This window comes from Tinamus guttatus, unplaced genomic scaffold, assembly GCF_059628265.1.
Source record: "Tinamus guttatus ecotype Peru unplaced genomic scaffold, ASM5962826v1 Tinamus_guttatus_pri_ptg000239l, whole genome shotgun sequence".
NCBI classification, from domain to species: domain Eukaryota; kingdom Metazoa; phylum Chordata; class Aves; order Tinamiformes; family Tinamidae; genus Tinamus; species Tinamus guttatus.
Window position 1 is genome coordinate 71,659 of NW_028288773.1, and position 9,940 is coordinate 81,598.

The 9,940-nt window shown below is 33.6% G+C and overlaps 2 long non-coding RNA genes across 2 annotated transcripts; both read right to left on the reverse strand.

The window, feature by feature from the left end:
• Positions 1 to 1,800: 1,800 nt before the first annotated feature.
• LOC148594538 (uncharacterized) lies at positions 1,801 to 2,745 on the reverse strand. The gene is made up of 3 exons (XR_015913431.1): positions 2,713 to 2,745; positions 2,024 to 2,133; positions 1,801 to 1,931 (listed from the first exon to the last, which is right to left on the reverse strand). It is a non-coding gene; the product is annotated as an uncharacterized LOC148594538 (long non-coding RNA).
• A 610-nt stretch (positions 2,746 to 3,355) lies between these two features.
• LOC148594539 (uncharacterized) lies at positions 3,356 to 4,216 on the reverse strand. The gene is made up of 2 exons (XR_015913430.1): positions 4,187 to 4,216; positions 3,356 to 3,475 (listed from the first exon to the last, which is right to left on the reverse strand). It is a non-coding gene; the product is annotated as an uncharacterized LOC148594539 (long non-coding RNA).
• Between the last annotated feature and the right edge of the window lie 5,724 nt (positions 4,217 to 9,940).

Consider the following 9,940-nt stretch of genomic DNA (forward strand, 5'->3'; position numbering starts at 1 on the left):
TTCCACACGGGCCTTGGCTTTCCTCATTGCATCCCTGCATTCCTTGACAATGTTCCTATATTGTTCCCATCTTAGAATAAACATTTCTTACTTTTAATGAGAAGTTTGTTCGTTCTTTGTGTCAAAGGATAAAGGCTTACATGATTCAGATACTGAACAATAATTCTTTGAAAAATTTCAGCAGAAACTCAAGGCAAAAAGTCTGTATGAGTTTTCTTAGAATACTTTCATTTTCTGAACAAGATTTACAACAGGGCATGCAGATGCATTTAATAATTTACTTCACAATACATTCTGTGCTGACAGAAGTGTAACAAAAGTATTAAGTTTCCAGGATTTAGTCAAAAAGTGAGAGCATATTCAATAAATTAGAGCTTTACTGTTAATAGTGTTAATGTTACGTTTCCAACGGCTATCAAGCTACAGTGATTAATTCCAGCACCACATTTACATCTATTTAGACTTTAACACTATTTCTATGTAAGGTTCAAAACTGTTCATTATAATTTCTCCCACAATTGTGAGCCTAGAGAGTTAAAGGTTATGAATCAGACTTGTAGTTTAATTATAAACCGACTAAAGTGCAGAAGGAAAAGAAAATGCTAGCAAGACAAACAGAATCTAAGCCCAAGCAACTTATGTCAGCATAACTCTGACAAGTGCTCCTGAAAAATTGGTGAAGTCTGTTGTCCAAAAATAATAAAAAAAGAAGTAAAAAAGGCTGGACAAGATGCAGTTACTTACTGAGGTTGAACATTTTCATTCATAAAAAGAGCACATAACTGAGACACAACTGCCTTCCTGCAGGAGCTCTCAATATTTAACACTAAATCTCTCCTTTCTGTGAAAAGTAAAGAATTCTGAATGTGTTAGGAACTGACAGTATTCCATTTAAAAAAACATCATGAATCTGAATTATTGATTTTATATCTCATTTCACGGAAGAGATAGTAAAGACTACCTTGAAAAGAGGAAACTGTCCTCCAAGGACTGCTGTGAATAAGTTCATCAAACAAGCAATAGCAGCTTTTCAAACTACAAGAGCAGTTCTTTTACAATTAACAACTAGTTATAAGGTTACTCTAAAACATGACACATATTCCTGCCTTCATCCAAAAAAAAGAGAAATACACCGTCATCAAACACAGATGTGTCACCCGTTTCAATACAGCATACATTAACCATGAGCCAAAGGGTCAAAAAACAAAAACAAACAAAAAAACATAGTAATGAAAAGGTTTACGGCATACAAATAGAATACTTAGAATATCACTTTGGTGCTCTGCGGGAAGATTTTAAGGTTTTAACCTGGCCTGCATACAAACTGACAGTGGATAAAACAATAGCAGTTAATAGCCAAAGACTGACAACAGAAGCTGAGAAAAACAAATCTTCTGTGCTTTGAAAGATCTCAATTATGCTACATTACTGAATATTTAATGGTAGACCAACGATCTGTGGCAGAATATCCTGGTTGGCAGTGAACATAACATCTTAAATAAGGTCACAGTTCCATTGTGCAGTGCTGCAATTTATGTTGTTAACACTTGCTTGTTAACAGTCAAAGCATGCTCTTCTATTTCAGTTGATATTCCGTCTGATAGCATTTCTTCCTGCTTCTTGCAGATTTCCTTTATTACTATTGCTTCATTATAAATCAGTGATTGTCTGAAATGTGGTATTCACATTGATTTCTTTTACCAGCATGCAAGACTGCAATATTACACATGAATAATGGGTAATTTTAAAATGTCATCAGCATATCACGTTCTTGTACACTAATGTAGAATGGTCCCCCAAAGATGAAGGAATGTAGACCTGGTTTAATCTTCTCAGCTAAAGCCATTATTATGTTAAGATCGCCCTCTGCTGTTAGGTCAAGGTCTATCTTTAAACTCCGAAGAGACTTAAAAGGCCTTTTTCCTTTTTGCCTGCAAGAAAGATGAGAAGAATTTTTGAAGCTGGATTACATCAAAAAGAACATAATTTCCTACAGTCTATTTTCTATTACTTATTCACTTACGTGTCATCCTCTATGTATTTTATTAAAGTTAAGGCTTTTCTGTGAAGGACTAGCAGAAATTGTGCAAGAAAAGTACTCCTCAGAGATAAGCCTGGTTTCAGGTGAAAGATCTGTTAAAAATTACACCAGAAAATTAGCTGTATACAGAAATCAAACTATGGAATATAAAGAAATAGTGTGCAAATGTGACAAACAGGTTCCTAATACGCAAAACAAACAAACTAACATTGGATTCATACATACACATTCTTACTGCTCTAACCGTTCAAAGATAGTATGTTAAGCTGTTTCACATTTCAATTGATATTTGAGTTGTATTTTCCTTTTTAAAATTATCTGAAGTGAATCTCAGGTATCTTTTCCAATGCTGAAATTCCAGACATTGTTGCATACTAATAGAAAAATGTGCGCTGTTTTTCATAGATAATAAAACTAAGACTAGTAAGTCACCATTATCCCAATTTTCAAATTAAGTTGAAATATTTTCAAAGATATCTGTGCTAGTAACCAGACATTTTAAATGACCATTGTTAGAAGTTTCTCTCTAGCAGTACAGAAAGGAATAGCAGTAGGAATGTAAAAAGGAGCTAGCTGACAAGAAAAAAAACTATTTGCATTGAATTATTTATTGCTAGAGCCCAAAGTACTGATGTTAAGCTCTTCTTCTTTTTGAAAATGAAACCATTTACCTGATCCAGGAAGGCTTTTACTAACGTATTTCGTTTGCAACGAAAGCAAAAAAAACATGTAAGGCAATGCCATGAAGAGACACTACACATTTCTGTACATGAACGGCATTACCATTTATGGTCTGGCAGAAATTAAGTGAACTCCATTGTAGTGAACTATAATGCTGCTATTTTTAAGGGTAACAAAAAACTTCTATGCCTTATTTTTTTGCCATGCAAAATGAACCAAAAACAGAAAAGCCATCAGGCCTTGTCAAATACACTTTGTCCTAATATATTCCTTTTAAAATGAGGCAACAAAATGAACAAAACACTGTTTGAAGTGTCACTGAAAATGAATTTCAGTAACATTTAATGCAGCAAGACTACTGACAGAACCAGGAAAATCCAAAAGATGAAGACCAAGTACCACAGTTGAAGTAGTTTCGTGCAACAGCAAGCCCCAATCCTGTACTTTATTGAAAAGCTTTATACTGATATTCTCTCAACCCATAACAAATAACTTTGAGAGCCGTGACAGCACTTACAAATCGGGTGTGAAACTCTCATCTGTGTGGATAATAGGATCCTGAGACATCTCTTCATCTGAATTAGCTCTCCAAAATGCTGACAACTCAGATCTCATGTATCGTCGTTGCTTATAGATGTGTTCATGACAAGGTGGCATCTGCTTCACTGTATTGACATCTACATCTATATGTGTAGTGGGATATGGAGCATACATTACTTGACGGAAGGGCAACACAAAGCTTCCTGTTGCATCCTGTTATCGTGAAAAAAAATAGTCACTCTTTTGAAAAAACAAAGCTATAGTGAAATCAAACAACATTAAAACATCATTCCTACAGTTTAAATGACATTTGTTTAGACATATTTCACTTGACAAAACTGGTGACAGTAAGCCCAGTAAAACGTCCTAGAGTAATGGATGATTCCCTTTAGGTAATGATGAGAAAACAGGTCTTGAGTTAATTTGTTTATTTCATTTCATTATTACATGACCCGCTTCTTGATTCCATTAAGAATTCAGTATTATACTTATCTGACATATTTAGGCTAATGTGACAGACTTACCAAAGCAAGGAGCACTACTTTTCTATATATCTGCACTCATTGTTACAGTCCTTTTAAAATGCTTGGAAACTATAGGATTGGGTTTTGCTATAATACAAAACCAGTGCATGTTAGAATCTAAGCTACCTCAAGCAGGAAAAAGAAAATTATTATTGCACCCCAGATATATATTTCTTTTTCAGGAAAAAGAAATATGTAACTCGTAGAACAGACAGTTTGTAATTTTAACATACAGATAGTGAAAGGGATACCTTTAGCACTAGGAAACAATGAATGAAAGACAATAAACTTCTCTAGGCAAGAATGTAAAAATGTCACATATTAGATACGCATACACATATACACAAGCTGGGTAATGATCTTAAGCTATTGCATAATAAAATTTGCCTAATGGACTTACTTTGAGTAATCCTTGAACAAAAAGTCCTGAGTCATACTTGAAAGATGATTCATTTCTACAGAGTCTGGAACGTTTCCGTTCTGATGGCGTAAGAAACAGACACAATGTTCTCACAATCTGCATTTTAAAAACAGTTTTGTAAAGACAAGAAAAATTAAAGACTAAGTTGATCCTGAAAAACAATTTTTGACTAGAACATACTACATATTTCAAATGCTAATTTTTTTAGAAGACCCAGAAATAAAATGGGAGAGTAGTAACACACTTAAATTATAAAGACATAAGCCGTATTATCCCAATTTCCTATTAAATGAGTAAAACTCTACACCTTTTGCCAAAACTCTCTTAGCCAACTACATAGGGCAAATCACTTTTGCTGTGTCTTCCTATTACTTAAAAATGAGTTACTATGATTACTTTTCTGGCTCATTTAGGCTTGTTAATTGCTGCATACTGAAACACTAGCTATTCTCTCCAATAGACAAAGTTATTTTTTTAAACAATAAACATCCATGCTTATTATGTTTCCTCAATGTTATTTCCTTAAGATCTCTATCAAAAGTAAAAAATGTTTTTCATTAACCTTTTGCATACACCTATCCTGCAACAACTAAAAGTAATCTTCAAATATTAGCACATATTCCATGGTACTAATCTTAACTACAGTCTCAAACTGTAATTTCTTATCTATCTGTGTTTGGGAAGGCCCTATCCTTGCTCAGTATCTGTAACACCACCAATGCCATGCTACTTTCTGACAGAATCTATTTGATGCTTTGCAACAGGTATTTTAGTTATAAAGCAAGCTAGAGAAAGCATTTTCTTTAGAATAGATGTACCATGACAAAATGAGCACAAGAACACAGTAACAGCAAGGACTTGTATAGAATTTATATCTATATCAATGTATATCTATCTATTGATTTATATCAAATACCAATATTGCCCTGGATATATATTGAAACTCACATTGTTCCAGACTTTTTTTTTTCTCTCAAACATCTAGCTTATCAATATACATTTTTAAAAACTGTCCTAACTATTTAAGCCTTTAATATCTAATATCCCTGGAACAATACTTACTAATTATATTTAGCAAATTTCATCTAAGAATTGATCATTTTCTTTTCTCCAGTTATCTGTATCTCATGAACAGAACGTCAAGTGTTAGTATGCGTTTGATTGGGAGTAGTTTATCATCACTCTCAATACACACAAAACAGCTTCTTTCTTTCACATTTTTTAAAAATATCACAAAGTACTTATTTTAAAACAGGTTTACTCAAGAAGACCTTTTCTTTTCTAAACTTTTAAAAAAGGAATATATTGCAGAGTAGCTAATATACAGTTACTTACCAAATCTATAACATATTCAATAGGCCTAGTATTCTTTTTATTTTATGTTGAAGCAATACACACAGATACATTCACATATTTATCAAAAAAACACAAAAGTGAGAATTTCTGTAAATGCAAAGTCTTATGCTTACAAAATAAACTAGAACTGAACGATCAGTACACCATAATTAAAAAAACATGATCGGAGAGAAAACTCCAATATAGAAAAATATTTTCTGTCAGGAAATGAATTTATTTGACCATACTGCTTCTCCACATGTATACTCCAGGAGCCATGTCACGGTCTAAGAACATGAAAATATTGTTACTACTCTGCAGAGAAAATACTCTGAGTAGTACCAGTGTCCTCATTAAACGTAATAGTATCTAATACCTGAAGGCTCTAGGATCCTATGTTTTTATAAAGCCCTTCTTTCCATTCCCACCTGCAGGGATATTCTGAATCAAACAGGCTTTAACATTAGAAGATTAAAGAGTGAAAGCAGAGAGGCAATTTAGTTAGTGACTTCCATTTACTTTTTAAAAAATAAAATCCATGATTTGTCTGTGCATATTTTGATTCAAGATTAACTTTGGTGAATTTATTAGAAAAGATGGAATAATAGTCTAATTAAGTCCTCCTGGGTGGAGGGAAACCCTCCTGGGTGAAAGGCTGATATACTGCCATATGCCATAAATAGATAAGATTTTAGAAATATTTCAGTGGACTACCAACACAGATATATATCTTCCAGAAATTATTTTCAATTTATTTGAAACTAGCTTTATATGTAATCAGAAAGCTGTGTATAAAATTTGAGCTGGAAAACACTGAATAAAAAAAAAATCTTCCTTTAATTTTTCTTTTAAACACTTAGTAAATTTTAAAAAAGCATCAAAACTTCCCATATTTGTACAAAAAACATTACAAGAAAAAACAGAAAAGATAACAAATACTTAACCTGAACCAATATGAAATCAACAGATTTAGAAGAAAGTTAAAAAGTATTAATAAAATGGAGAAAAGGGTGACTATAAAAAGGTAGTAATTTTATTGTTCCAAAATGACAGCCTCCAACGGTGAGTTCTGGATCATAGTGGTATATGTACATTTTACTATTCTCTACCAAGAAGTGCAGCTAATGCTGCCTGTTGTTTCTAGCCCTGGAAAGTTGCTAACATTAGGTCAGTTTTACACATGCTACAGCAAGTATGTTGAAATATGGTGTTTTTCTTGCAGTTTTAGGGGTCTACATTTGTGTTTTGCATCTCTTTGGCTCTTCTGAAAAGTTGAGTCAACTTAATTTAAGGATCTAAGTCTGCAGTTATTTACAAATTAATTTCAAATAGATTGCAGACATAGGTATGCAAATATCTTGAAACTGATGGTACAGATGAAGATCCTAATAAGCTGCACATTCTGAGGAGTGTGTTTATAACTACAGTTGTGTATCTGTTTCATGAAACACAAGCAGTTCATGATGCAGAAGTATGTATTCCCCAGCACAGTAAAATTATGCAGATATCCATTTCTTAAAGTACATGGACAACACCTGTTGACCTGAGCTATGCAAGTCACACCAGAATGGTTCAATTCATATTTATAGCTAACAAACCTGATCTTAAAATCTCCAATTCATCCACTATTCCCTTATGAACAATATGAATAAAATTAAATATATTGCCTTGCTTAAAGTTGCCAGAAAACAACTTATAAGCCACTTTTCAAGCAGAATTGATAACTGTTAGAGTAATTAACTGAAGACAATTCCATAATGATATTCTCTCTCTCTTCAACCTCAGGTACATCTATAGGCAAATGACACATTCACACTCTTAACAATGACCATTCCAGTTGGTTTGTTCAGAAGTGCATTACCTTATTCACTTTTTCTGCACTGCTTCCTAGAAAGTACAGAACAACCACAGGTCTGCAAATGTGAACTAATTGCACTGCAAATAAAAACAGAACAGGTTAATACCTTTATAAATACTTTTAAAATATAATCATCACCATGATTCCACAGAATTAAGTCCCCAGTATAACTTTCAGATTTTAGCAACACTTACAGTTTTAGTCCAATTGATAGAAAAACTGGCAGACAAAATCTCCAAATATCACTTGGGTGCTAACCCAAACTGTCTCTGTATCGTAACTGTAGTATACCATCTACACCACTTCACCACCACTACAAAATAATTCACCTAAAATAGCAGAAGACATTAATAATAAAGGATTTGAAAGAATTTTGAAAGATGATTTATTTGATGGTTCTCATTTTCGAAAACTTTGTGTCAGATACCAGTTTTGGGACACTTGGTAGATGGACTGCCCTACTCTTGTTAACTACATGGACAAGAACACTTCACAGGTATGAGATCCTTGATATACAGTGACACACTGGGAATTAGAGAGTGTTGTCTTGTGATTTGCCAGCAGCACTGCTCTGATTTAGTCACTCCTCAGTTTGGCAGCTGCTACAAGTTTATCTGCACTCATCCTCACAACTCTTAGCCTGTTCTTAACAGACTTCTGTTGATGTTTTGTCGTCACCTTTGTCATCACTTTTCTTACCTACCACACGGTATCAAAAGTCTGGTTATCTTTGTAATTAGAAAGCTTTTTTCCGACATCTGTGAATAAGTATTAGAATTGAGCAACTGTTTGGATACTGTTTAAGCAGTTCTAATAAACACTTCTAAAATGGTTAGGATTATAACAGCTATGCTGAGACTCTCCTACAGGTGAAAGTCCTACAGGTGGACTTTATAGTGGGCCTACTACTCTTTACCTTACCAAATATTTTTAAAATAGATTCAAGGTGTGCAGATGAATTTCTTACTTTGTGCGATCCAATTTTTAGTCAGCAAAATAAGGAAATCCATTCCAACACTATATTAGATTGAGAGCAGACCCAGAGGACTTGATAAGGTCTACTACCCTCTGAAAAACAGCATCAAGTAGAGCAGCACAGGAAGCTTAACTGAATCTTTATCCTTCAATACACAGAGTTCATCAGATCATTCATGTCACTTCTGCTCAATAATCTTGCCACTGATTGTACAACTGCTGCATAAAACTGTACGACCTTGATACTATTAGCAGTAATTTTTTAAAAAGTTATAAAAGCAGGAAAAGGGGGTACACAGAAAATCACATAACGCAGAAGTATGCTCCTGATCACTGTAGAGATACACAGCTATAACATATGCAGTGACTCTGACTTAGGAGGACTACTGTGCAACACTGCACATCTCACTGCTCTTTATTTGGATGTTGTCAGCAGCATGTCAGAGTAATAGATATGTTTCAAGCAGGGTCCTTGATGTTAGGACCCTTTAGGCAAATGGCCAAGTTATTCTGCTTCTTGAAAATTTTATCTGTGAAAGAGAAGTAGCATCAAGGCAGCCATTACTGATAGAAGAGTAACTTATCATCATAGAATCAGTGACTCTAGTTGTTTACAACAATCCATCTAACAACATTCGTCATATTATTTTATAAAGAGTGATAGCCTTAAAGAATTAAAAACACAAAGAGAACCCAATTTTTCTATAAAAGTAAATACTATGTGTCAATAATTTGTAAATTTAACACATGAATTTGTGCAGTACTGAAAGAATATGTCACACTGTATAAACAGATTATAGATTATTTGAAGTTAAGCAGTACAGAAATTAATGAAATTGTAAGGGTGATATTCTAAAATAACATGATCTAAAAATCGATGAAATACTATTCCCACAGAATACTGTTTCTCTGAAGTGCAATTATTTCTGGTTTTACATTAAAAATACAATAAAAGTCAAATACATGTCTTTTTCCATTCTTACAAATAAATCTAATCACACACTCACATGCATACATATTTATAAATATACACACACACAAGTCTATGTCATTTTGCTATCAAAACTGAATTTCATACTTGAGGAGAAAGCCTTCATGACAACTATCCCCAATGTCATCGTCATTTAGCACAGTATCACTTACCTGAAACGCAAATAAACATAAACAAAGGTTACACAAGGATATGTGCCAATTTTAAATAACTACTTTTTGTTTTGAACACAGGTGCTTGCTCTTCAGGAACTCTCTCTTTAGGATCTGCTTAAGCTAAAGTTTTAACATTGCCAGAAAACCAAAAGCGTAAAAAGGCCTCAGTCTTTGGCCAAAGAATACTGAACAAGTCACTGATGATTAAACTTGTTTCTCCAACTTGACAGTCAGATTGCACCCAAGAGGTTTTTCTAATGCCTTCTCCAGATTACCTTAAATTAGTTCAAGTCAAATCACTTCTATTTCTTTCATGAGAATGATAAACCACACTGAAACGGTTATCAACATTAAACCCAATTACATCTTCACTTGTTTTGTTTTGTGTGAACAGCCTCTCTCCCGTTCTTTTAAAAATG